We start from the raw sequence: 27,283 nt of genomic DNA on the forward strand, positions 1-27,283 counted from the left end.
CGTAGAAAAATCCCTTCCCCCTAAAGAATTCCTCCATGGAAAAATCATCCCACGTAATCCCCTCTCCCTTCCCCCTCCCCCCTACGACATAAAACCTCTGAAAATGTCTGTATACTTCCCAATAATCAATATGTAAACACTGGGCAAAGTTCATAACTTTCAACCCTTCCCCCGGGTACTGTGGGGGATTAAGTCATCCGCAAAGACATCTTTATTAGATTTTTCGACTATGTTGAACAAAATGGCTATCAAATTTTGATTGGGTGACTTTGGGGAAACAATGAGTGTGAGAGAGGGCCTAGTTGCCCCCCCCAATTTTTCTGGTCACTTAAAATGGCAATAGAACTTTTGAATCCGTTCGAATGAGCCCTCGCGCGATATTCTAGGATCACTGGGTTGATACGATCACCAAGAGCGGATCCAGGATTTTTGTTCGGGGGAGGGGGGTTTACCCAATTTTTTCCCGTGGACTTTGTCTAACATCCTAAGGTTTTGTCTTTACAGGTATTTTTTAGAGTAATTTTCGACTCGGTCAAAAATTTCAGGGGGGGGAGGGTTCAAACCGGGTACCCCCCACCCTGGATACGGCCTTGACGATCACCCCTGGGAAGAAAAAAAAATAAAAAAATAAACACGCATCCGTGATCTTTCTTCTGGCCAAAAATACAATATTCCACATTTTTGCAGATAGGAGCTTGAAACCTCTACAGTAGGGTTTACTGATAACGCTAAACCTGATGGCGTGATTTTCATTAAGATTATATGACTTTTAGGGAATGTTTTCCCCTTTTTTCGAAAATAAGGCAAATTTTCTCAGGCTCGTAACTTTTGATAGGTAAGACTAACCTTGATGAAACTTATATATTTGAAATCAGCATAAAATTTTTTGATTCTTTCGATGTATCTATTGGTATCAAAATTCCGGTTTTTAGAGTTTCGGTTACTATTGCGCTGGGTCACTCCTTACGTTTGAATATGGATCATTTTTAGTTTTCACTGTCATTTTCACTTTAATTGGGAAAATAGGCTCTTAACTAAGCCCCTCCCCCTAGGATTTTGACGGAATTACGCCACTCGTCAAACTGTTCCCTTCCTGGAGTTATAGCCATTGCTGTTATTGGTAATAATTAAATTAAAAAAAAACAAGTTTTTTTAACTGAAAGTAAGGAGCGACATTAAAACTTAAAACGAACAGAAATTATTCCGCATAAAGGGGCTGTCCCCTCCTCAACGCCTCGCTCTTTACGCTAAAGTTTTTTATTGTTTAAAAAAAATAGAGTTGTGAGAAAGTCAAACTTTAGCGTAAAGAGCGAGGCGTTGAGGAGGGGACACCCCTTTCATTTACGTAATAATTTCTGTTTGTTTTAAGCTATAAGGTCGCTCATTACTTTCAGTTAAAAAAACTTGTTTTTTTTATTTAATTTTTGAACGTTTTTGAATAAATGAAGGTTTTGATCTTATCCCGTATATGAAATGTGCTGTGACCTCCTCAACACCAAACTCTGTAAGCACAAGGTTTTTTTTTTTTTAAAAAAGTAGATTTTTGAGAAATTCAAACTTTATCGTAAAGAGAAAGGCGTTGAGGAGGGGACAGCCCCTTTCATATATGCCCATCTATTGAGGAGGGCGTTGAGGAGGCGTTGAGGAGGGGACAGCCCATTTCATATGGCCTGATTACCTAGAAAGCATGGAAGGTGATTGCGCAGAATTACAAGAGGTAACACATACCACAGAGATGGTTGTTTATCCCATGAAGGAACATGATTATGATTTAGTAGGGGAAGTGAGTAATGATGAGGTCAAGTTTGCATTCAAGAATTTAAAAGGAGGTTCGGCTGCGGGTGTCGATGGTGTACCAATAACGTTATTTAAGAATTTTCTTTCAATTTTTATGTCGATAATTGTTTTTCTTTGTAATAAGGTGCTAACTTCAGGACAATGGCCAAATGAGTGGAAGAGATCATTGCTTATGCCACTTTTTAAGAGAGGTAACCCTAAGTTGCACATAAATTATCGTTTAATAGCGCTAGTCCCTGCTTTAAGTAAGATAATGGAGAAAATACTAGATACAAGGCTTTCTAAATGGTTATATAAAAATAATGTAATACATGAAGAACAAGGAGGTTTCAGAACAGGGTACGGGACGGTAGATACAATATTTATTTTAAGGGCATTAATTGATAAATATGGAAAGGGAAAAACTTGTCTCTATGTGGGATTTCTGGACCTCCACAAGGCGTTCGACAGTGTCGACAGAGAGCTACTAGAGGATGCCCTGTTTAGAATTGGCCTCCCTCAGTTGTTTGTGAGGTTGATAGTGAGTATGTATATTTGTGTGAGTGGAATCGTGCTAGTTGGTAACAGGTTTTCTATGTTTTTTAATATTAAGCTGGGTGTAAAACAAGGCAGCACTCTTTCTCCTAAATTGTTTAACATTTTTATAAATGATGTTGTTGATTATCTAGAGAATAGATGGGCTCCGAATGTTAGTCTAGAGACCCATAAACTATCACTACTATTATTTGCAGATGATATTGCTTTGGTGGCTAGCACACCGCAAGATCTGCACACGCTTTTGAGTCTTATAGATGATTATTTGCAGATGAAAAAACTAAGGCTGAATGTTGAAAAGAGTGAAGTTGTTATTTTTAAAAAAAGGAAAACAAGTGGCGAAGATAATTATAAATTTAAATTTAATAATGAGGAACTTAAATCAAGTAAAAGAATAAAATATTTAGGATTTGTTTTATCGGAAAATGGAAGTTTAAAGAGTCATGTTGATGAATTAATTAATAGAGGTAAAGTGGCCATGTCTGCAATTTTTAGAAATCCGACGATAATGGGACTTAAAAACCTAAAAATGCACAAAAGAATATTTAATACAAAAATTTTACCAGTATTAGAGTATGGAGCGGAGATTTGGGGCGGAGAAGCGGCACACAAGTTGGAGTCCCTCCAGCTCCAGTATTATAAAAGACTATTTGGATTACATCAGACAACTCATTCACAGGTTCTGAAAGGTGATATGGGCCTGTTTTCGTTAAAACTACGTAGGTCTATTTTGATGCTTAGATTTTGGTTGAAGATCATTAGGTCCAATGAAGACAGACTAGTAAGTGCTGCTTATTATCAGATGTTGAGCTATGATTCGAAAAGGTCGTGGCCATCCCAAATTAGGTCATTACTAGAAAGTGTGGGAATGGCTTACTTATGGAATGACGGTCTTGGTTCCCCTGATCTACCAACAAATTTAGTAAGCCAGGTAAGATTTATCTTAGAGGGTCAAGAAATTCAGTATTGGCAAGGGCTGGTTTTAAATTCTGCCACATTGAATCATTATAATCAGGTTAAACCTAGTTTTGGAGAGGAAATTTATTTTAAATTCAATTTACCGGCTATGATTTTATGTCGATGGATTCAGCTTAGGGCGAATTGCCTTCCAATCCAGAGTAGACAAATGGTGTTCGACAGAGGGATAGTACATCCTGATGGTCGGTATGTGTGTCCTCTTTGTAGGGATGAGGACGAAGATTTGGACCATTTTCTCCGAAAGTGCCCGGTGCTCTCTGATTTAAGGGAAAATTACTTACATGGGATTGTTTTGCTGCTTCCAAATATCTTACAAAGTAGTAATCCAACCACAATATTTCGTATTGGTGCGTACATAGAGAAGAGATTAAAAAGAAGGAAATGTTTTTAAAATTAATTTTTATTAATTATATGGAATTAATGTTTTTTTTTTTTTTTTTTTTATTTTAACAGAAGGTATTTTTCGCTATGTATTAATGTTAATGTGTGTTTGTAATTTGCTCTGTTGTAATTTTTCTATTTCATATTTTTTGTGTGTATATGGCTCTTGGGCTTTTTGAAATACACGATCTATCTATCTATCTATCTATCTATACGGAATAATTTCTGTTCGTTTTAAGTTTTAATGTCGCTCCTTACTTTCAGTTAAAAAAACTTGTTTTTTTTTATTTAATTTTTGAACGTTTTTGAATAAATGCAGGTATTGATCTTGGCTCACAGTACATGAATAATTAAAACAAAATTATCATATTAATTTACTTTTTTTTGGTTGAATGGCTTTTTCGAAACTTGTTTCATTTTATTTACGTACGTTTTTATTAGTAATAAATATACGTAACTTACGAATTAACTTACGTAACGAACTTCTATATTCATATATTTTTAATACGTATATTTAGGGGGTTCGCCCCTAGTCAATACCTGGCTCTTTAAGCAAAAGTTCAAATTTTGCTCCAATTCTTTAAAAATGACCGCTTAATCACAAAGGCCGTTAATTAGAATAAATATCTCTTTTGAAAGTACTGAAAAATATTTTGCTTAAAGAGTGAGGTATTGAATAGGGGGTGAACCCAATCATATGTGTAATATTTTCTGTTCGTTTAAAGTTTTGATGTTGCTGATGTTGCAGTTGAAAAACTTGTTTTTTTTTATATTTAATTTCGGATCTTTTTTTAAATAATGTTGGGAAGTCCGGCGTCCCCTTCATAGCAATGTCCCTTCCCCCATGAAAACTTCCTTCATGGAAAGATCCTCCTACATAACCCCCGACCCCAGGCACGTACGCAGGAATTTTTTTCGGGGGTGGGAGGGCCCAATTTGGTTCGCGGGGGGGCCAAATCCTTCAAACCCATTATTCTGTGAGAAAAATCAGAAAATTATGGGAAAATGAAAAAAATTGTGAGATTTCGGGGGGCCAGGGCTTGGAGGCCCCCCCTGCGTACGTCCCTGCCCGACCCCCCCCCCCCCTCACTACCAGTAAAAATCTCCCCTGAAAACGTCTGTACTGTATACTTACCAATAACCAATACTATATGTTAACATTGGGCAAAGTTCATAACTTTCAGCCCTCCTCCCGGGAACTTCGGGGGATTAAGTCATCCTAAAAGACATACTTATAATATTTTCGAACATGCTGAACAAAATGGCTATATAAAAATTTTGATCGGGTGACTTTGGAAAAACAAGAGCGTGGGAGGGGGCCTAGTTGGCCTCCATTTTTTTTGGTCACTTAAAAAGGGCGCTAGAACTTTTACTTTTCGTTCCAATGAATCCTCCCACGATTTTCTAGAACCACTGAGCCGATAAGATCACCCCTGGAAAAAAAAAAAAAACAAAAAAAAAAAAAAATAAAAACGCGTCCGTGATCTTTCTTATGGCAAAAAATGCAACATTACAAATTCTTGTACATAGGAGCTTGAAACTTCTACACTAGTGATCTCTGATACGCTGAATATGATGGTGTGATTTTCATTAAGGTTCTATAACTTTTATGGGGTATTTCCCCCTTTTTTCGAAAATCAGCCAAATTTTCTCAGGCGCATAACTTTTGATAAGTAGGATCAAACTTGATGAAACTTATATATTTGAAATCAGCATTAAAATCCGATTCTTTTGATGTATCTATTTGCATCAAAATACCATTTTCTAGAGTTTCGGTTACCATTGAGCCGGGTCCCAATAACCAATAGGCCTACTATATGTTAACATTGGGTAAAGTTCATAACTTTCAGCCCTCCCCCTGGGGGCTTCGAGGGATTAAGTCATCCTAAAAGACATATTTATAATATTTTCGACCATGCTGAACAAAATGGGTATCTCAAATTTTTATCAGATGACTTTGGGGAAAAATGAGCTTGAGATGGGGCCTAGTTGCCCTCCATTTTTTTGGGTCACTTAAATAGGGCACTAGAACTTTTAATTTCCGTTCCAATTAGCCCTCCCACGATAATTCTAGGGCTCCTGGGTCGATACGATCACCCCTGGGAAAAAGAAAAAAAAACAAAAAACAAATAAACACGCATCCGTGATCTTTCTTCTGGCAAAAAATGGAAAATTCCACATTTTTGTAGATAGGAGCTTGAAACCTCTGCAGTAGGTTCTCTGATACGCTGAATATGATGGTGTGATTTTCATTAAGGTTCTATAACTTTTAGGGGGTTTTTCCCCCTTTTTTCGAAAATCAGCCAAATTTTCTCAGGCAAGTAACTTTTGATAGGTAAGATTTTGATTGATGAAACTTATATATTTGAAATCAGCATTAAAATCTGATTCTTTTGATGTATCTATTGGTATCAAAATTCCGTGTTTTAGAGTTTCAGTTGCTATTGAGCCGGGTCGCTCCTTACTTAAAGTTCCTTACCACGAACTGTTTGATGAATAAATGACCCTTACTCAGCAAGGCCCCGACTAATCGACGTAGATTATTGGCGCAGGGGAGCAGTTGCCCTCCTATAAAGAAAACAGAGTAAACAAGCTACAGAAAGAAAGAGAAGTTATTCTTACTAATTTTTCTTTAGGAAAATTAGAAACTTTAAAACACTCACTCTTATTCATCAAATACACTGAGAAGGCCGTTCGTAAGAATTGGATTCTTGGAGAAACTCGAAAAAATCTAAAAACAAGGACGCATTAAAAGGGGGAAAACGGTGAAACTCTCTTTTCCCCTAGACAGGGAAAAAAGGAAAAACAGAAGGTAAATCTTGGGGATAGGATTTGCTGGTTTTAATTACGTAACTGATCCTGGGTATATCACGCAAAGACTTTCTCTGCGAGTTCTTGCATCAATGTTGAATTGCATTTCTTCACGCACAATGAGATCATTCAACCAAAGCCATGTCCTCTAAAAGCCATTTCGAATAGTTAAGACTTGACTTGCCCCTTTTAGAACTTCAAAAAGCTGATTTTAGTAGGGCTAGGCCTATTCCATATTAGATATAATCCAAGCATCCTCAAGTTCTATTCTTCACAATCATGGCGCCATTTTAGTCAATTCAAAATGTCACTTCATTATTTGCTTTTCAGGTTGTCAATGAGACTAAAAGGCGTTTGAATTTTGAGTTGATCCCTGATGTTGAATGTCATTCATATTTAAATTCTTGACATGACAGGTATCACCATGTCAAAATTGATTGGGAAGTGTGTGCTTACTCACCGGACCTGTCCCTCATTAGGGATTTAATTTATTTTTGAATAATTAAGAATTTGACAATCATTTGGGTTGCTGGTTTTAGCGTATTGATGTTCAAATGGCATTTAACGGATGACGGAAACATCTTGTAATATGCTTATGCCAAACTAACATTTTTTAAAAATAGTGATGAAATAGATCTTGGCCGTTAGATTTCCAATATATATATATATATATATATATATATATATATATATATATATATATATATATATATATATATATATATATATATATATATATATATATATATATATATATATATATGCCCGCAGGTCCACGGCTACGCGGCAGGCTTATATGTAATGATTCTCATCGTCGCTTGTCTTCCAACCACCGACAATGTGAACTTCTTCTTGATGTCATGGTGACTTCCTGTATCAGTATCAGCCACTTACACACAGTCGACGTTCGGGTCTTTGCCCCCCCCCTTGCTGAAATATTGAGATTCTCAAATCTTCCGTACAAATTTGTCTATTTTTGCCTATTTTTAGTGCCTTGTCTAATTTGTGTCCCCCAAAAAGTAGAATAAACTTCGAAATAAATTCTGTATGCGTGTCTGATCAGGTCCTTTATTGAGCAGACGTCTCCTCTCCTCTGTCTGCAGCGGCCCTAAAGACTCGTCTAGTCTTCAGTGGTGTAACAAGTGCCCGATAGGCAGACCAGACATTTTCCTTCCTACGAAATAGGTACATGCATGTGATTTTACTACGGGAGGGCCCAGTCTTAAGGGAGGGGGATATAAACTAGATAAAAAACGCGAAAATAAACAAATAACTTTAGTGGTCCAGGAATCTTCAGAAATATTGTAAAAACCTCGAGACTTTTTTCAGAGGGGGGAGAGGTCTAAAGTCCCCTTACGTCCTACCGTGCCTGCCATGGAAAATCTACAAGAACTTTTTACTTTACCAATTGAAAAATGGAGCCATAATGGCCTCAACTTTTGATTACAGTTCTGCAAAACTTAATTGCTTCAAAAGCGCTTTTTTTTCTTCTTTTTTTTGCTAGTAGATATTGTGCGCTCATTGAGGCCACGAGAATTATGAGAATTACTCCTCGCCACCTTTTTCAAACTTCAGTTGAAGTTTCAGTCAAAATTATTATCAAGATATTCATGATAATGAATGTCAAGTAAAGAGCATCCCTCAGTGGCGTCGATTGGGTAGAAAGAGAGGGCGGAGGGGTTCTCTGTCCCCCATATTTTTGGCCCCCCTCGTCCTAGGCTTTGTCTCAATATTAAAACTCAAAACTAACAGAAATTATTCCGTATATGAAGGGGTTTCCCTCCTCCTGAATACCTTGCTATTTGTGTTTAAGCCTGACTGTTTGTCCTATTTTTTTTAAGAAAGACTCTTGAAACACAAGGGTTGTTTAATTATAATTGGTAGCTTTTTTAAAAGTGCTAAAAAGTTTAACGTGTAGAATAAGGTCTTGAGGGGGGGGGAGTAACTCCTTCGTATACGGAATTATTTCTGTTAGTTTTGAATTTTAACGTTTCTTCTTACTTTCCTTTGGAATAAACTTGTTTTTTTTTTATTTAATTGCCAGAATGAACATCACAGATGGTGTTTTGTTTTTGTTTTATTTTTTTATTTTTTTTCTCTGGGGATGACCGTATCGGTCTAGTGATCCTAGAAGATCGAGGGAGGACTCATTTGATCAGAAGTCAAAGTTCTAGTGCCCTTTTTAAGTGACCAAAATGATAGGAAAGGAACCAGCCCCGCTTTCCCTTTCCCCACAAAGTCATCAGAGCAAAATTTTGAAATAGCCATTTGGTTCAGCATAGTTGAATGATCCAATAATTTCGCCTTTAGATATGAAATGACCACCCTCCTATCCCAATGGAAAGGGCTTTAAGTTACGCAATTTGGCCATTGTTCACATTATTTATAGTCAGTATATTTGTTATTCGGAAATATAAGGAGGTATTTTTTCGTGGGGGGGGGAATTTTCTACAGGGAGAATTTAAACGTGAGAAGGAAAGTTTCTGGGGTGTATTTTCTAGGGGAAATTTTACAAGGGGGAGGAGGACGGGGATTTCCAGGCATGATCTGAAAAACGGTCAGAAATTAATAAAAAAAAACAAGCGTTTTTAACTGAAAGTAAGGAGCAAACACTAAAACTTAAAACAAACAGAAATTATTCTGTATATGAAGGGGACTGCACTTTCCTCTACCCTAGTTCTCTACGCTAAAGTATGACTTTTTATCACAATACTTTTTGAAAGATTGCTCACAAGAGCCGTTGAATTTGGATGAGAAGTTCAAAGAACTTTAAGTTTAAAGAACTTCAAGGCTGGCTTCAAGTACATTAAAGCTTTCTGTTTCGGTAATGGTAAAACTGTACTATTATAAATCTTTTTATATAAGCATTCGAAAGAACCCCCCCCCCCCTCCTTTTTTATACAGAGATTTTGCAGAAAAACTTTGAAGATCATCGTTTTTTATCAGATTGATCAGTGATGTCGCTTGACCGTTTTCGCTTGAAAAAAAAAATTTCACTGTTTTCTGCTAGAGCCTCAAAATTATGAATAAAAATGCGTCCTATTCTCCCACATAAAGACTATCTGCTTAGTTCCATTGTTTTATTTTGTGACATTAATTGTCATATTTGTTTAGTAAATTGAAATAAAGGACATTAAATAATTCCGATTTTTCTGCACTATGAAAGGTTTGAAATAAGACATTTTTTTTACATTAGAAATCTTTGTATCTCTATGTTAAAACCACAGTTTATATAATTATCCAGTAACCAAAAAGCGGACAATAAGTGCAGAAATAAGTGGGAGGAGCTTTTTGTTCGCACCGAGAATGAAGAGCCAGAAATCATCTGCGGTAAACTTACTGGTATATTATATAAACTGTGGTTAAAACTGTCGATTTACGCTGTGGAACGGTCGATTTGGCTGTGAAACTATTTGGCTGTTTGGCTGTCAAATACTGCCATTTTACCAACTATTTGGCTGTTTGGCTGTCAAATACTGCCATTTTACCAACTATTTGGCTGTTTGGCTGTCAAATACTGCCAGCTCCTATTTATCATTGTAATACATCTTAATTTCTTTGTAACCATCGCAGAAAATACTTATTTGGTGTCAATAAATAGGATTTTACAACCATTCTGTTGGATTATATTGTCTAAATGTATTTATCTTGTGTTTATTGACGTGTTTTTAACACAATATTCATCAGTTTTATCTATTTTTTTGACAATTTAAGCTATAAAAACGGATTGTCTGTTTGAACATCAAGGTACAAAAGATGTGTTTAACTAAAATAATCGTTATCATAAACTGGACTTAAATCTGCGACAAAGATTGTTGCAATAATGTAAATAATTCAATATAATATCTGATTTTTTCAAAGTAATAAATATATATTAAATATAAATAATAAATAAATATAATAATATAAATATAATGATAATAGTATAAATATAATAAATATATATATATATATATATATATATATATATATATATATATATATATATATATATATATATATATATATATATATATATATATATATATATATATATATATATATATATATATAATATATATATATATATATATATATATATATATATATATATAAATATATATATATATATATATATATATATATATATATATAATATATATATATATATATATATAATTAAATATAAATAACAAATTAAATAATAAATATAATAATAAAATTGGTTATAAATATAGCTTCTAAAAAGAACACGGGAGAGAAAAGGAACTAATGCGTGGCGCAAACATAGATTCATCACCTGAATTTGTTGTCTGACGAATACCCTGACGAGGATAGGTTGGGTATAAAAGTTAGGAGCGGTTCTGGTGCTGTGAGATGGTTTGGGGTTTCCGCTCCGTCATTAACTCCTTCCCTCGTCCTGTGTAAGTTGTGGGAGACTCTCATCATCTACAATAATGAGAATGGCCAAGTACGGCTCTGAAACATGCGCAGTTTGGAAGACGGAGGGGGACTTATTAATTGTTTTCCGGAGATATTGTCTACAGATTGTTTTTGGTACCCGCCTGACTTATCGTATTTCAAACAGTATTTTGAATTTGGTTCAAAGAAGGAGTATGCGTGGCCTGTGTTGGCTTCAGGTGGCTTGTTGTTGCAATGAGTTGTTTATAGTAATAGTAGCAGTAATTAATTACGAAAAAAAAATTGCGAAAGTTTTTCTCACGGAAGTATGAAGCAAGTTGAAACTTAAAAAGGACGCAAATTATCGCTTTGCAGGTTATGCAAGATATGTCTACAAAACTAGGTAAAAGAAAATTGCATCATTATACTTCCCAATATTTGTAGAATTCTAAAAAATATGGCCTTATTGGAAACAGAAAACTGACCCCAAGAACAGGATGCTATCTTAGGAGCAGAAAATCCCCCATGTAGCCAGCAGTAAATAAAAAAAACAATATTTAAAGGCTGTCAATAGCCTTACACTGGCTATGATATCAATAGCTTTTAGGGTACTGTTGTACTAAACGGACTCTTTCATATAGTGCTAGTTTGGTTAATGCTAATGAAATAAAATAAAATAGGATGAATATATAATAGTTTAGAAACAAATTTGGGCTGTATATTTGCACATTAGGGGGATGGGGGGCAAAGCATACCATATATTATATAAGCAATCTAACCTAACCTAGGTACCTTTTTCTCCCCCTACACCCCAAAAAACAACAATTAAATACAGTTCTTGCCTTTGTTTATATCCCAGAAGGCAGAGTAAACCTGTTTTCATAACGCGTCTCGATCTATTTCGTGACTGGTATGCATTGCCGTATATAAAAGAGTCCGTTTAGTACAACAGTACCGCTTTTAGTTAGGGCCGTATCCAGAATTTTTGTTCGAAGAAGGGTTTTTTTCGGGGATGGGGTTACACAAAAAAACTAAAATAAAATACATCAAATATTTGTTTATATGCATTTTGGCTGTGTTTCTACAACTCGGACAAACTTTTCTGGAAGGGCTCAAACCCCTAACCCCCCTGGTTACGGCTATGCTTTTAGCATACATTTTTAATTCTACAAGCATTGAGAACTATCATGATTCAGTTTAGTTGATCTGCTTCTGATACGTCTTGCGTAAGCCACGAAACACTAGCTTTTTACGTTTCAAGTTTCAACTTTTCTCTTTGCCTCCGTAAGAAACACTTTGTTTTTTAGAATTTACTTTCTGCTCATTTTTTAATTTGCACAATAAGCCTTACAAAAATAAATTTTGAAATAAGGAGACGAAACTAAAGAAGCTAACATATATTATTGCTAAAATAGGGCATTAAATGTAGATTTTACTTCCCACGGAATATTTGCAAATTTGCAATATTTGCGGATAAAGAGCACGAGGAGTGTGTTGTTACCGGTATCTTTGAGAGGTCACAGACAAAAAATTCAGTTTTGAATTTTGACATTTTCAAAATTTCAAAATGTCAATTCAAAAAAGGACATTTTTTTTCTGTAGGCAATTTTTCATAGTGTTTTTTAGTTTTCGCTAACTAAAAGGCTAAGAGGGGGAGCTTAGAAGAGGGGTATTTGGGGTGACCTCTTTTTTTTACTTCAAAAGTGTAATAGATATCGTGATTTCCGTCTAAATAAGTCCTTTTCCGATATTCTACAATCACTGGTTCAAGAATCGCAGAAAAATGATTTTGCCTGTTGTTCAAGGTAGGGAATCAAACAGTTCGTGGTAACGAACTGTAAGTAAGGAGCGACCCGGCTCAATAGTAACCGTGTTTAGTTCACGTTTAGTCTTACCCATCTTACCCAATAGTTCAAGTTTAGTCTTACCCATCAAAAGTTACGCGCCTGAGAAAATTTGCCTTATTTTCGAAAAAAGGGGGGAAACAACCCCTAAAAGTCATAGAACTTTAATGAAAATCACACCATCATATTCAGCGTATCATAGAATCCTACTATAGAGGTTTCAAGCTCCTATTTACAAAATTGTAGAATTTTTTATTTTTTGCCAGAGGAGAGATCACGGATGTGTTTATTTATTTATTTATTTTTTATTTTTTTTCCCAGGGGTAATCGTATCGATCCAGTAGTCCTAGAATATCGTGAGAGGGCTCATTTGAACGGAAATTAAAAGTTCTAGTGTCCTTTTTAAGTGACCAAAAAATTGGAGAGCAGCTTGGCCCCCTCCCACGTTCATTTTTTTCCCGAAGTCACCCAATCAAAATTTTGAGATAGCCATTTTGTTCAGCATAGACGAAAATCTAATTAATGTCTTTGAGGATGACTTAATCCCCCACTGTTCCCGAGGGAAGGGCTGAAAGTTATAAACTTTGCCCATTGTTTACATATAGTATTGATTATTGGGAAGTATACAGGCGTTTCCAGGAGGAATTTTTTTTCTAGTGGGGGGTCGGGGTCAGAGTAGGGATTACGGGGGAGGATCTTTCCATGAAGGGTATTTCCTTGGGGAAAGGACATTTCTATGAAGGAGGCGCCAGATTTTCTAGCATTATTTAAAAAACGATCAGAAATTAAATAAAAAAAACTGAAGTAACTGAAAGTAAGAAGCAACATTAAAACTTAAAACGAACCAAAATTATTACGTATTTGAGGGAGTTCGCCCCATAGTCAATAAGTTACGCTTTACTCGTAAGTCTTTTAGTACTTTCAAAAGAGCCATCTATTATAATTAAAAGGCCTTGGTGATTGAGGGGTTTGTTATTCTAACAAAATTCGAACTTTAGCGAAAATAGCAGGGTATTGACTAGGGAGCAAATTGCCTAATTTGCGTAATAAAAACATAAGAATATAGAAATTCGTTACGTAAGTTAATTCGTAAGTTACATCAGAACAAAATTTCGAGAAAGCCAATTAGCCAAAAAAAGGAAAATTAATATGCGAATTTCGTTTTAATTATTCATGTGCGGTGAGCCAAAATCAAAGCTGCATTAATTCAAAAACGTTCAGAAATTAACTAAAAAAAACAAGGTTTTTTAACTGAAAGTAAGGGAGTGACATTAAAACTTAAAACAAACAGAAATTATTCCGTATATGAAAGGGGCTGTCCCCTCCTCAACCTTTCGCTCTTTACGCTAAATTTTGACTCTGTCTCACAACTTTATTTTTTAAAACAATAAAAAACTTTAGCGTAAAGAGCGAGGAGTAGGTTAGGGGACAGCCCCTTTGATATACGTAATAATTTCTGTTCGTTTTAAGTTATAATGTCGCTCCTTACTTTCAGTTAAAAAAACTTATTTTTTTAGTTAATCTTCAAAAGAGGTGACCTTGGTTGTAGAGATAACAACCTTGACAAACAAATTTTCGACCTGTAAACAGAGAGCGCGTGAGTACTTTGTTGATTGAAAACCGTGTTATAGCTCAGATTTTCTGTAAAACAAACAACAAAAGAGAAGAAAAGATGCATTGGTTTTGCGGATTGTAGTAAGCATCCATCTTGTTGAAAAATTTGCGATTGGGTTGCGTTTTTTTTTCAACATTTTTATGGACAGGTTTGTTGAGTGGATTCTTCAGATTGACTTCTATAAAAATATTTAATTATTGAAAAGTTTTGAAAAAGATATAAATTATTACACAATAATCTGCTTTGTCATTCTGCGGTATTAATACCCTGTTTTATGGAACTTCCACGCTAACGAGCAAAGTTAATAGACAAATGCTCTAACGCTAAAACCTTACAAGTGCAACAAGTTTAGTTTATCAGTTTGGCTTCTGAAATCTCAATTCAAAAATTCTGAAATCTCCCCCCCCCCCCGTGTCTTGTTTCGAAAGACAATCGGCCAATAAACTTTTATAGAAACTAGCTGGTTATCTTTCATTCTTTCTAAAATGCTTTTCCGGAAAGTACTAGTGTAAAAGCTTAAAGAGTTGATTATAGGGGGGGGGGTAGCTCCCCTTATATGCAGGATGTTTTGTGGAGGACAGAGCTTTTTTCATTGGGGGGATTAATGCTTAGTTCTATTTAGCTACTTAACATACAAAACCAGGGGTCAAATACTCTAATACTAAAGTCTTAGAATTGCAAAAAGCTGATGTTAGTCAGTTTGGCTTTTCAACGACTCAATTCAAGGCCGTATCCAGGGGTGGGTTATCGAGTTTGAACCCCCCCTCACGATTTTTTCCAGATTGTCAAAACGTTACAAAATGCATATAAACTGATTTTTGGCCCGTTTTTGAAGATTTTGTGTACCCCCTTACCGAAATTATGCCCCCTCCCCTCGTAAATGAAAATCCTAGATACGCCCTTGACTCAATTATTGCTCTACTCTCTCCTTAAATGAAATCTCCTCTATAGGAAGTTCTGATAAAGGCCCCGCTCTAAAATATCTAAATTTTAATGTAAAAATGTCTCACCATTCTTCTTTAAAATAGATTTTCATTATGTTTTGAATGGAGGCAACCAATAAAACAAACAGAGTCGTCTCAATGTTTATTTTATGATGTCCATTTAGGCTTTGTTTATTTGCCATTATGGGGGAATGCATAGAAGGTATGAGGTCTCTTCTGTTGAAAACATAATAGTTCTAATGTCAGGTTGTGTTTATAGGTTTGTCTCGTGTCATCTGGTAATATGTTCTCAGGAAGCCGGAAGAACGCAGCATCTTGTTCTTCTTTAAGGACAGAAGAAACGCATCTGAACGGTCAAAAAAAAGGGGGAGGGTAAAAACCATTGGAGATAGTCTCTTTCAAACTAAGCTCTTACAAAACGGAATATATCAATCTGTTTCAGCTGCAAAAATTGCAAACACGTGTCCCTCTTTTCCAGGGCCGTATCCAGGATTTTTTCGGTGGGTTTTACAAAAGAATTTTTTCGAGGGGGGGGGCTTACAAAACAAACTTTAAAAACGCATCAAAATTTGTTTATATTCATTTTTATTACGTCTTTTTACGAGTCGGACAAATATTTCGGGGGGGGGGGGGGTCAAACCTCATAACCCCCCTGGATACGGCCTTGCCTCTTTCTCTGTCTCTCTCCATCTCTCTCTCTCTCCCTCTCTCTCTATCTCTCTCTCTCTCTCTCTCTCTCTCTCTCTCTCTCTCTCTCTCTCTCTCTCTCTCTCTCTCTCTCTCTCTCTCTCTCTCTCTCTCTCTCTCTCTCTCTCTCTCTCTCTCTCTCTCTCTCTCTCTCTCTCTCTCTCTCTCTCTCTCTCTCTCTCTCTCTCTCTCTCTTTGCAACCAACCAATCCAATAGAGCTGCAAGTCGTGAAAACATTTCCCTTGAACTTATTTTCGAGACTAAAAATAAATTCGCTCTCCCCCTCCCTCCCTTTCTTTCTCTTTCTCTCTATTTTCTTCTCTACCTCTTCTTCAATACTCGAGTCTCTTATCGTTGTATTTTTAGATTAATCAAAAAACATTTTGCACAAAATAAGTTTTTTAAAAAAATTAAATAACTCCATTACGCCAAAAATGAAACACAATAGAATCAAATAATCTACCAAGCATACAACCACCACAAATCAGTATCAATCAATAATTGAAATCCAAAACAAACAGAAATTAAAATAAGTCGAACTCAAAACGAGCAGAAATTAATAGGAGTAGGGTTCTAAACTCTATGCTTTCTAAAAGCCAGAATATAATTTATAGTTTACTGAAAAAAAATTCAAATGAATTTACTGAAAAAAATATGCATTGTCAGTTTAATATACATATGCTGATATTTATTCCTTAAAATCTTAATTAACTTTTGATTTCTTAAAGTTATAAAAGTGAAAACGTTTAAATTAATTTTTTATAACCCTTGCCCTGAACACTGGGGGGGGGGAGTGTCCTCCTCAAAGACATCATTTCCAGAACTTTCAACTACGATGAACAAAATGGCTATCTCAAAATTTTGATTGGATGTGTTTGGGGAAATGGTGGGCGTGGAAGGGGCGTTAGTTGCCTTCCAATCACTGTCGGCTATTAAAAAGGGTACAAGCCCTTCTATTCTCCAATCGAATGAGCCCTTTTCGAAGTTTCTACGACAACTCCTTCCATACGAAGTGCCCTGGTCTAGAAAAAAAAACAATACATTGTGCCAACATCGTTCTTTACTTAGGTAGCGCTATTGCGCTGCCTATGATTGGTCCAAAACCCTATGGAAACTAGGAGAGGGAACCCTTTTCAAAATGGGGACTGCTTGTGGGTTGTCTGGGTTCCAGCCCCCTCTACCCCACACACAGAGAAGTCCTTCAATGTCTGTCCACTAAAAATCGAGCGGTTTGCACCTATAAGTTTTTTAAGACACTGAGTAATGTCGTGAATAGAACAACAATTTTCAGAGGCGATAATGTTTCCAAGTATTGACCATAACTAATAAATACGAGCGTGCACAACCGATAGCTAAGGCCGTATTCAGGTTAGAGGTTTGACCCCCTCCCCCCCCCCAAAAAAAAAAAAAAAAAAATATATATATATATATATATATATATATATATATATATACACACACACACACACACAAAAACACAAACACACAAACACACAACAAAAAAAAAAACACAAAAAAAAACAAAAAAAATATATATATATATATATATATATATATATATATATATATATATATATATATATATATATATATATATATATATATATATATATATATATATATATATATATATATATATATATATATATATATATATATATATATATATATATATATATATATATATATATATATATATATATATATATATATATATATATATATATATATATATATATATATATATATATTTGTCCGACCCAACTGTATAAAAACACATTTTTCATGCGTTTTTAAAGTTCTCTGTAACTCAACTCCCTCTAAAAATATGCCCCCCCCCCCTGAACAAAAATCCTGGATGTGGCCCTGTCAAAAGTGCAAATGAAAGTCAAACGAGTCGAGAACATCCAAGGAACAAATGAAAAATAAAAATTGTTTTCTTTTTCAATAAGTCATAATACATTTAAATATCTAAAGTGTGAGATTTAATAGTTAAATTTAATAGGCCCTTTCAGAAGCGCAAATGAAAGTCAAACGAGTCGAGAACAACCAAGGCACAAATGAAAACTAAAAACTGTTTTCTTTTTCAATAAGTCATAATACATTTAAATATCTAAAGTGTGATATTTAATAGTCTAAATCAGGTCTTCACCAAAGAGCAAAAATAGTAAATGATCTACGAAGAACAAAAAAAAATCTTCACCACTTTTAATATAATATATTTTTATATTTTTCAGTTTTTGGACGCAATTGGGGCATTTTTATGGGATATTTTCCATTTCTGACAGACTCTCAAATTATTTGGATTTGGAATTTTTTTTTTCTCCGAGCATTATTTTTCTACATTTTTTCTTAATCTCGTATTTTGTCGTCAAAATGGAGACCCGAGTCTAAAAATTCAAGTCCAAAATTATGTAGCAAGTAAATTACTGTAATTCTCTATCGCTTGTAGAGGTAGCGAATGTTTGCACATATTCTAAGCAGAGGGTTTGAAATTTGGAAAGTATGGTTGAACAGCAAATTTGTAATTTTTTTTTTACAGGAAGCTTGAGTCCTTTCGAACGTAACAGCTTGGTAGGATAAGAAAAGGCAGGAGAGTTTATCGAAGACAAAACAAAACAACATTTTCAAGCCGGCAATACAGCTGTTAGGAATATTGGTAAAAATTATTTTCATCAGGTAAGATCGGCTGCTTCCTCTCATCTCTTCTCTCTCCCTCTCTCTTCACCCCTCTTTGTCTCTCCTCACTCTCTCACTCTCCCCTCTCTCAATCACTCTCTATCACTCCCTCTCCCGATCTCTCTCTCTCTCTCTCTCTCTCTCTCTCTCTCTCTCTCTCTCTCTCTCTCTCTCTCTCTCTCTCTCTCTCTCTCTCTCTCTCTCTTTCGTCCTCTTCTCATTGGAGATTGTATGCTTCTGCAATTGCAAATAAGTACTCCAAGATAGTTTTGGGAGAAAGAGTATAACTTAAAAAAATGAGGGAAGTGTGAACATTTGGACCAAATAAATACTTGTGTGTTATACCGAACACACCCAAGAAGAGCAGTTAGGTTAATCATTCTTTCTTCATAATATGCAAGATAACCATATTTAACACATTTTGCATGCAACCCGCTATACTTACCCCCCCCCCCCAAGGTTCAAATAAATAGCCCAAATTATGTATTTCTATTTACCTGTAAATTGAATCAAATGTGACGAAAAAAACACTAGAAAAAAAAGTTACGGGTGGCAGAATGCATTCAAAATATATAGTTTGGGCTATATTTTTGCATATTAGGGGAGGGCTGGGCGTAAAATATAGTGAGGCTTCATGCAAAATGTGTTAGCTACAATTATTCTGGTAATTATGAAGTATGAATGATAAACCTAACTTCACTTCTTCGGTGTGTTCTGTATAATGCACAAGTGCCTTGATTCTTTTAAAATTACATGCTCGATGAATTCATTCAAGTCTTAACTCAAGAAAATAATTGGGTCCTTTCTATAAATTTTATCCCACGCCTCTTAATTCAAGTGGTCATGACTCACGGACAGTATGGGTTGTGGTCACATGAAGTACTTCTGCTGCATTTAGTCATTTAATGAATTCAATAGGGCGTTGGCCCATGCTGAAGATTTCTGTTTGCTTTATAATGACAATTCATAAATTTTGATAACCATGTACAACAGCACTTAGAAAAAAACACCTTTTCTAGGTATTAATCCTTCCACACAATTGGCGCCTAAGGTGAAGACAGGGCCACTGCATGGGTATCCATAAACTGAATTCTAGGGGGGGGGGGTTACTTGGTCTAATCGGCACCTCCAATGCTGTATAATAGAAATCACAAAACAAAGATATCATAGGCAGCGCAATAGCGCTGCCTAAGTAAAGAACGATGCGAGCACAATGTATTATTTTTTTCTGACCAGGTCACCTCTTATAGAAAGAGGTGACCTTGTTTTAGAAACTTCAAAAGGAGCTAATTCGATTGGAAATTGAGAAGGCTAGCGTCTTTTTAATAGTCAAAAGTGATTGGAGGGCAACCACCGCTAATCCCCGACGCCAATCATTTTACCAAACACAAACAAAATTTTGAGATAACCATTTTGTTCAGCGTAGTTTAAAGTTCCAGAAATTATGACTTTGAGGATGACAACCTCCCCCCTTCACAACCCTCAGGGCAAGGGTTGTAGGTTATGTCCTGGGGCATATAAGGTTTTTGTAGAAAGGGTGATTGTATAAACCTCGGAGGGGGCTCATTGAATTGTTAATCAGAAGTTCTAGTGGCCTTTTTAACAGTCAAAAGTAATTGGAGGTCAACCAGCCCCCTCCCTCCTATTCCAATAATTTCTCCTGGCTTGTATAATCCTCGTATTTTTTCGTTTTATGATATACCTCTCCCCCCCCCCCACACACACACACAAACACATTGTATTTTCCCGAATGCATCTGATGGGAATTTTAAGATGGTAATTTATTGTCGTACAAACTTCGAAAAGGGTTCGTTCGGTTGGAGATTGAAAGGGCTAGTGCCCTTTTTAATAATAAAAAGTGATTGTCGTGCAACCAGCCTCCCTCCCCCACACCCATCATTTCCCCAAACACTTCCAATCAACATTTTTAGATAGCTATTTAGTTTGACGTAGTTTAAAAGTCCAGAAATTATATCTTTGAGTATGAGACCCTCACACCAGAGCCTTCATGGCAAGGTTTGTAAGTTATGCCCCGAGGAAATATTTGTTTTTTATGAAAAGAGTGGCCGTATAAACTTCGAAGGGGGCTCATTGGATTGGAAATCGGAAGCTTAATTGCCCTGTTTAGAGCAAATTTATCGGACGGTAGCTATACCCCCTCACGTCATATTTTCCCCAAATGTATACGATTGAAATTTGAGATAGCTATTTGTTCAAGAATAGTCGAAAGATCACATAACAAAGCCTTTGGGGTTAACCGCCCCCCCCCCCAGAGTCTGTGGCTAAGGGTTGTAAGTTATGCCCCGGGGGCATGTAATGTTTTTATAGAAGGGTGGTCTTGCGGACTTTAGAGGAGGCTCATTTGATTGGATAAGATAAGATAAGATAAGTTTTATTCTTCATTAAATACACATACAATATTACAAATTATTAATCCCTCAAAGGCTCATTGGCCTGTACAAAGAGGGACGACATATGAATTACATACTCAGAGATAAAAAACAAAAGAAAATTTAAAATGATCACTTACTCCCATATGAAGGAGAAGAAAAGAAAATATAGATAAACTGGAAACTATAGAAAAAATTAGAATAAATAAACTAAATTTATTAATTATATTAAATAGACTCAAAAAGAAAAATAATAATAATAATAAAAAAAAAAAAAAAAAAATTATATTATTATTACTATAAACGAATTCCTATCGTCGAAACAGAATTATGTGTATTGTCAGGTAGAACTAACATCATAATAGCTGTTACGATATTATTCATAACTCTTATCCAAGATGTTTAAATATCATAACTTAAGCCATGTACAGCCCTTTTAAGCTTGTATTTAAAACTATATAAATTCCACTTCAATCAGCGCTGCTTATTTCTAAGGCTAGGTAGCAAAATTGAGGTTTATGGGTTATTTCAGTCATAAGGCTTATAATTATTGGACTGTAATAAAATGGTGCGAAAGCAATAAAATTTAACCCGTCTTCATGAATGCTACTCCTTAGTGAACGATAATGTATAGTTCTAGTCTATTTTAAGAGTCAATCGTGATGGAGGGAAAATAGCCCTCCCACCCTCCCTGGCATCCTCCTCTCTCCAAACACATTCAATCGAAATTGCGAGACAGCCAGTTTGTAACCGATAGTCCAAAGATCATATAACAATGCCTTTAGTTATCAAATATAAGGAATACTTAGGCGGATGTTGAACTAATTCAAAACAAACTACGAGCATGTGGACTTTCGAAAAGGTGACAAAGCAATATCTCAAGAACAACTTATGTTATTAAGTTAGACCTTAAGAGTAAGTTGTGGGGGATTTTGAACCAACCAGAAGGCACTATGTGTATGGTTTTAATGCTAGCACTATAGTTACTGTAGCTAATGACGTTAAGAGTATTGAGGTAAAACTTCTAGGCAGCGTTTAGGGGGAGTTTCAATTAAAAGAAAAAACTGTATGCATGCGGGTTTTCAAAAGGGCATATAAGCAATATGATAGGCAGCACCACTCTATAATAGCTAAAAATATAATTGAAACATTTAAATGAGCTACTTCGAAACAAAATTAAAAGTTCTAGTGTCCCTTATAAGAGTAAAAAGATATTGGAGGATAATCAGCCAGTCTCTCAAAGCGATTCATTTTACAAACACATCCAGTCAAAATTTTGAGGCAACCATTCGGTTCAGCATACTAGAACGGTCAAATAACTATGTCTTTAGCAACTATGTCTGTAGACACTCCATCAATACATCGAGAACGACTGGGGATATTAGGTTGCAGTTTTCGGGGCTACTACTATTACTACTTTTCCTCTTACAATTTATTAAATAAATAGAGTGTAAGTGTATCCAGGTTGTCAAAGAGCATAGATAGAATCTTTTGGAATGGTATTAAGTTTTATTTCTGATGTTTAACTTGAGGAGGTATAAAAATAAATTAGAAAATACTATTTGTGTCAGGATTAAAAATTGTTTAAACGTTTTCTCCCAACATACAAATAGCAAGCCGAACTATGGATTCTTATATAAGATTAATTAAAAAAAACTTTTTCCACAAAATAAGTTTTTCAAAGAAAAGTAAAGAACTCCATTCAACAAAAAATGAGCAAAAATAAAATCAAATAATCTAACAAGCTTGAAACGACCACAAATTAGCATTTAAACATCAAAAAAATCCCAAATGAACAGAATTTAGAAAAAATAAACGATTGAAACTCAAAACGAGCAGAAATCAACATAAGTTGGGCTCAAAACCCCTAAACCTTCCCAAGGCCAGAACAAAATTTGCACTTTACTGAACAAAATATAAACGTTTTTACTTCTATAAGTTTAATAAATCAAATAATATTAACATTTTCATTACTAAATATCAGTATATGTATATTAAACTGACAATGCACATTCATTTGTATTTTTTTCAGTAAAGTCCTTTTGGACTTTTTTTTTCAGTAGAGTCCTTTTTGAAATTTCTTCATCAACTTTCTATATAAACATTATATGCCCCCAGGGCATAACTTACAACCCTTGCCCTGAGGGTTCTGAGGGGGTTATCATCCTCAAAGACCTAATTTTCAGAACTTTCAGCTAATTTGAACAAAATGGATATATCAAAATTTTGATTGGGTGGGTTTGGGGAAATGGTGGGCGTGAGAGGGGCGTTAGTCGCTCTTCAATCACGTTCAACTATTAAAAAAGGCACTAGCCCCTTCAGTTTCCAATTGAATGAGCCCTTTTGAAGCTTCTACGACAACACTTTCAATAAAAACCTCATAACTTGAAACACTTGCCCTGAGGGCTGTGAGGGGGAGGGGCTGTCGTCCTTGAAGATCTAATTTCCAAAACTTTCACCTACGTTTAATAAAATGTCTATCTAAAAATTTTGATTGGATGTGTTTGTTGGAAAAAGTGGGCGTGAGAGGGGGGTTAGTTGCCCTCAAATCACTTTCGACTATTAAAAATAGCACTAGCCCTTTGAATTTCCAATGGAATGAGCCCTTTTTCAAGTTTCTACGACAAAGATTTCAATAAAATTATTATATGTCCCCAGGGTATAACTTACAAGCCTTGCCCTTAAGACTGTGGGGGGAGTGTCCTGCTCAAAGGTATAATTTCCTGAACTTTCAACTAAGATGAACAAAATGGCTATCTCAAAACTTGATTGGATGTTTTTGGGGAAATGGTGGGCTTGAGAGGGGTGTTAGTTGCCTTCCAATCACTTTCGATTATTAAAAAGGGTATGAGCCATTTCAATTTCCAATCGAATGAGCACTTTTCGAATTTTCTACGACAATGCGTTCTATAAAAACCTTATATGCCCCAAGGGCATAACCTACAACTCTTTCCCTGAGGGCTGTGGGGGGGCTGTCATCCTCAAAGACCTAATTTCCAGAACTTAAAACTAAGTTGAATAAAATGGCTATCTCAAAATTTTGATTGGATCTGTTTGGGGTAAAGCTGGGCGCGAGAGGGGGGTTAGTTCCCCCCCAATCGCTTTCGACTATTAAAAAGGGCATTAGCCCTTTGAATTTCCAATCCAATGAGCATTTTTTGAAGTTTCTACGACAACGCCTTCTATAAAAACCTTATATGCCCCCAAGGCATAAATTTCAAATCGAATGAGCCCTTTTTCAAGTTTCTACAACAAAGATTTCTATAAGAACCTTATATGAACCCAGCGCATAACTGAAAACCCTGGGTCTGAGGGTTGTGGGGGATTATCCTACTCGAAAACAAATTTCCTGTCGGGAAATAAACTATGCTGAACGAATTGGATTGCACAAAATTTTTATTGGATGTGTTTGGGGTAATGATGGGCGTGGGAGGGGGGTCTAGTTGCCTTCCAATCACTTTGACTATTAAAAAGGGCACTAGTCCTTTGAATTTCCAATCGAATGAGCTTTTTTTTAAGTTTCTATGTAACGCCTCCTATAAAAAACCTTATATGCCCCCAGGGCATACTTAAAACCCTTGCCCTGAGGGCTGTGGGGGAGTATACTCCTCAAAACATGTTTTCTATCAGGAAATCTACTACGCTGAACAAAATGGCTATCTCAGAATTTTGATTGGATGTGTTTTGGGAAATGATGGGCGTGGAAGGGGTGTTAGTTACCTTCCAGTCACTTTCGACTATTAAAAAGGGCACAAGCCTCTCCAATTTCCAATTGAATGAGCCGTTTTCATAGTTTCTACGACAACTTCTTCGATACGATGTGCCCTGCTCTAAAGGAAAAAAAAAAATAAATAATACATTGTGCCAACATCGTTCTTATATGCCCCCGGGGCATAACTTAAAATCCTTGCCCTAAGGTTTGTGGGGGAGTGTCCTCCTCAAAAACATATTTTCTATCTGGAAATCAACTATGCTGAACAAAATGGCTATCTCAAAATTTTGATTGGATGTGTTTGGGGGAATGATGGGTGGTGGGGGGGGGGGCTAGTTGCCCTCCAATCGTTTTCGACTATTAAAAACGGCACTAGCCACTCCAATTTCAATCGAATGAGCCCTTTTCGAAGTTTGAACGACTACTCCTTCGATACGAAGTGCCCTGGTATGGAAAAAAAATAATAATAATACATTGTGCGACCATCGTTCTTTACTTAGGTAGCGCGATTGCGCTGCCTATGATAACCGAAAAAGATGATGTTTTTTTCATGAAATTGACTATGTCAATAAAAAACGAACAGAAATTAATTTAAAAAATGTTTTCCACAAAACAAGTTTTTCAAAGAAAAGTAAAGAGCTCCATTAAGCCAAAAATGGGCAGATTTTTGGCCTAATGGAAGTAATCTTCCAAGCGTAAAACTACCACAAGTCATTATCGATTAATAAATGAAACTCAAAACGAACAGAAATTAGAATAAATAGCCGAGTCAAACTCAAAACGAGCAAAAATTAACATTAGTAGTATAGTAATAGTAGTAGTAGTAGTATGGTATAGTATAGTATAGTATAGTATAGTATAGTAATAGTAGTAATAGTATAGTAGTAGATAGCCCACATGCCTTCTAAAGACCAGATCATAATTTGCGCTTTACCGAAAACAAAATACGTTTTAGATGTTTTCACTTTTTTTTACTTAAATATATAAAAAAAACATTGGGATTTTAAGGAATAAATATCAGTATATGTATACTAAACTGACAATCCACGGTCATTTTTTTTTTTTTTTTTTTTTTTTTTTTTTTTTTTAGTAAAGCCTAAATTATGCTCTGGTCTTGGGAAAGCATGGGGTTATCGGCCCTACTAATATTAATTTTTCCTCGTTATGAGTGTGACTCGGCTATTTATTCTAATTTCTGTTTGTTTTGAGATTCATTTATTTATCGATAGTGATTTATGGTAGTTTTACGCTTTGAAGGATATTTGACTTAATTTCTGCCCATTTTTGGCTTAAAAGAGGTCTTTACTTTTCTTTTTTAAAAATTGTTTTGTGGATTTTTTTTATAGTTAATACAAATATAAGGCAGCGTCATTCAGCCAGGGGGGCTGGAGCCCCCCCCCCTGCCCTCCTCATGGTAAATTCCAGGGGCGTAATCTTATATGGGGCATGGGACAACTGTTCCTTCCAAACCCAAGTTTGCCCCTCACAGACCCCAGTTTGCCCTCCAGCTGAAATTTAGTTTCTGCTAAAAAACTTGTCAAAATTAGATATGCCTGCATAATTCCAAAGAAACAGTTTTCAGTTTTCCTTAGTACATCTTTGCCTTTATGGTAATAGGCCTATATGACTCATTTTTCAGTTTTCACTGTCATGTTCACTTGATTCGAAAAAATTGGCTCCAACTTTACCCCCCCCCCACCACCATCCCTCCCCCCAGAATTTTGGAACGAAATTACGCCACTAGTAGCGCATGACATACTGGTAGCCCATGACATACTGGTAGTCACTGGTAGCCCATGACATACTGGTAGCCATTTGTAGCCCATGACATACTGGTAGCCACTGGTAGCCCATGACATACTGGTAGTCACGGCTAGCTCAGGACATTCTGGTAGCCACTGGCAGCCCTTCACTTCCTGAAGCCCATGCTCAAAAGGGCCTACTGTGATATTTCTTATTCAAGCTTTTTTAATGTTGAAATACATATTAGGAGCTTAACTGTTAAAAATCAGGGCCCAGTCTTAGCTCTCAATAGCCGCACCTAAAAACCCTAAGCGCATGCGTATATTCCTTCCTGGAGTAAAAAAAATGCAAGTAAAATAACAATAGACAGCGCATGTGCATATCTTCCTGAATAAAAATTTCTTTGTTTAAAGCACAAAGGACATTAACATAAGAACCGTTTGGTTCTTATTTTAGACCCATCAAGAATAGATTGATCTATTTTTCCTTGAAAACCACTATTTTCTAAGATTTATCTTTTCCTTCAAAATCATGAAGTCTATATTGCTATGAAGTTATGTATATGAAGTTATGAAGTTTATCACATTTTCTTCAACGTTGCCAAGTTGAATCGTAAAAATTGATAAGCAAACATCAACAACCTGTTGATTTCAAAAGACAACTACACTTGCAAAGAGTTCAAGCAAAATTATGATATTGGTACTGACTATGGTGTATCGGTTGATGACCATATAGGTTGATATCGGCCATATGACCATATCGCCATATGACCATATCAGTTGATGAC

At 35.7% G+C, this 27,283-nt stretch overlaps 1 protein-coding gene across 1 annotated transcript in view; it reads left to right on the forward strand.

Annotated features, from left to right (window-relative positions):
• The window catches only part of LOC148939212 (BTB/POZ domain-containing protein 19-like), a 183,175-nt gene that overhangs the window by 40,190 nt on the left and 115,702 nt on the right, over positions 1-27,283 (forward strand). Inside the window, exon 2 of the mRNA XM_089106812.1 lies at positions 18,515-18,651. The gene's annotated coding sequence lies outside the window, so the exon portion shown is untranslated. The remainder of the gene's footprint in view (positions 1-18,514; positions 18,652-27,283) is intronic.

This window comes from Artemia sp. Qi Xiang Cuo, chromosome 21, assembly GCF_049724085.1.
Source record: "Artemia sp. Qi Xiang Cuo chromosome 21, ASM4972408v1, whole genome shotgun sequence".
Taxonomy (NCBI): Eukaryota; Metazoa; Arthropoda; class Branchiopoda; order Anostraca; family Artemiidae; genus Artemia; species Artemia sp. Qi Xiang Cuo.